Here is a 2,639-nt window from a genome sequence, read left to right on the forward strand (position 1 = left end):
ACACCGCCCGAATGTGCCGACAAATCCCGATAGGAGCTGCACATATCTCGTTCTCAGGGCACACTCAGATAGGTCAAGCTACGAGTAAAACCAACCCTCAAGTTGCCCCAAGGTGGCCCCGCAGGGTGCCCATTTCGGACCAACACACAAAGGAGCACTGGCCCGGGGGGGGGGGTTAAAATAATGACCCTTGAGTCTGCAGAACCCAAGGGAAAGAAAATGCTAGGTGGCGAATGGTAAAACCAATGTTGGGCATTGCTGGAGGAGTTTTATTCAAGGTGAACTGTCAAGGGGTTCCCATGATAACCAAACCGCGTAAGGAACGCAAAATCCGGGAACATAACACCGATATGACGGAAACTAGGGCGGCAAGAGTGGAACAAAACACCAGGCATAAGGCCGAGCCTTCCACCCTTTACCAAGTATATAGATGCATTAATTAAATAAGAGATATTGTGATATCCCAAGAAAAATATCCATGTTCCAACAAGGAACAAACTCCAATCTTCACCTGCAACTAACAACGCTATAAGAGGGGCTGAGCAAAGTGGTAACATAGCCAAACAACAGTTTGCTAGGACAAGGTGGGTTAGAGGCTTGGCTTAACAATATGGGAGGCATGATAAGCAAGTGGTAGGTATCGTAGCATAGGCAGAGCAAAAGAGCGAGCATCTAGCAAGCAAAGATAGAAGTGATTTCGAGGGTATGGTCATCTTGCTTGAGATCCCGCAAGGAAGAAGAACGAGTCCATGAAGAAGACAAACGAACGTAGTTAAACGAATCCTCACAAACGTGACGTTAACGGAACTAACCCGAAGAAGCGACACCGGAAAGAAGCAAACAACATAGTAAACAACCATCACATAAACATGACATGATGAACAATCAAGTATGATGCATGTTCGGTTTAATGAAGCATGGCATGGCAAAGGGCACAAACAAAACTACAAGTTAAGTGGAGCTCAATATGCAACAATTTGCATATTGACGAAACACCACATGACTTATTTAGTTCGATATCGTTAGGTACTCAACAATAATAAATGTTGGTTAGCATGGGAAGGGGTGAAGCAAAAGATAACTACCTATCTAGGCAAGTTTAAATGAGGCCGGAACAACAAACAACAATTCCGGTAAATCCCCATATGCATTTAGCAAATTAATGCAAACAACAATTTTAAACATTCTTGATGTTGTTAACATGATGCGGATGACATGTGCAAGTTTATGCAATTTATTAAAAGTTGACAAGAGCATTATGAAGCATTTGTCACCATGGTGGAAAAGAAATGGGTCCCAAAGCAACGATAACGAAAACGGTGCCATGACAGCGTTCCGGTTCTGGTAACTTGGTTGAGATACCGATGCAAAGGAGAAGTGTGCGGATGCGTGCAAATGATGGTGGGGCACTCCCGGATACCGGGTGTCCCATGAGTCGATGATGGTGACAAGGCAAAAGAGGGGCAACATGCACCGACAATTCGAGCACGGAGCAAACACGAGCATCTCATACATCACACATGCATTCGTTCACAGGCGGTCGTCTCGGGGTATACCTTCGAAGCGTGCATTATTGGAGCGGTTCGGGTCAAGCGGTGTAGTCGTTCACGATCGTCGTGGGGGGTAGTGGTTCTCGGTGATGGAAGAGGAAGTAGTTGTTCACGGTTCGTTGTGGGAAGTAGTCGTTCTCGTGGCGACGGTAGTCGTTCACGTTCTTAGTCTCACAAGTTTCCGTAGGTGTTCATGTCATCGGTGTCGTGGTACTTGGGGTCTTCGGACTTTCCGGTCCCGTTCTTGCGATGGCGGTAGTGGTACTTGGCAAAATGCACGTCGACAGTAGTTGTTCTCGGTTCGTCGTGGTACTTGGCGATTTCGAAGACGGCAGAAGACGAACGTGGTGGTTCTCGTTGACCTAGTACTTGGCGTTATTTCCGGTTTGGTGATCGTTTTAGGCGTCGGGCGTCGAGGTCTCCGGCCGTAGTGGTACTTGATGAATTCCGAAACGGTCTTGGCGTCTTCGCGCGTAGGGGTACTTGTTCGTTTACTCCACGGTCTTGGCGGATCCACGCGATGGTAGTGGTACTCGCAAAGAGGTACTCGGCGGTCGTCGTGTAGACGTTCACGTGTCTTCGGCGACATCAGGATGCGTCTTGGCGGCTCGAGCAGGGGCCACCTGAACTCGGCAAGAGGCAGAAGACGAAGCAAAGTGCTCATGCTCAGGGACGTTGCAACAACAGGAGCAGCCGGAGGTGCACGCGGAAGGAAGGGCCGGTCCCAGGCCGGATGCAAGGAGCAGAAGGGGAAGTCACAGAGGTGAGCTCATGGCCAGCAGCAACAACAATGCACGGAACGGGACGGAGCCGGCGTGTTCGAGGTGGAGGTCGCCAGATCCCACGAGGAACTCGAACGACGGCGAAGGCAGGCCTTGGCGCGAGCGAAGGGAATGGGGGCGGCACTGGTCCTCTCCTCCAGCGAAGCAAGACGACGGGCGAACGGGCGACCTTCGCTGGCGGCTCCAGGGACTTGATGCGGTGGCTCCTCGACGCAGGAAACATCAGTTGCAGGTGTCGTGGAAGGAGTAGGGACAGGCGACCGGGGACGAGGCAAGGGTAGGGATCGGGCGCAGGGATCCTCCTCTG

Source organism: Triticum urartu, chromosome 6A, assembly GCF_056163025.1.
Source record: "Triticum urartu cultivar PI428250 chromosome 6A, HENAU_Tu73, whole genome shotgun sequence".
In the NCBI taxonomy this organism is placed as follows: domain Eukaryota; kingdom Viridiplantae; phylum Streptophyta; class Magnoliopsida; order Poales; family Poaceae; genus Triticum; species Triticum urartu.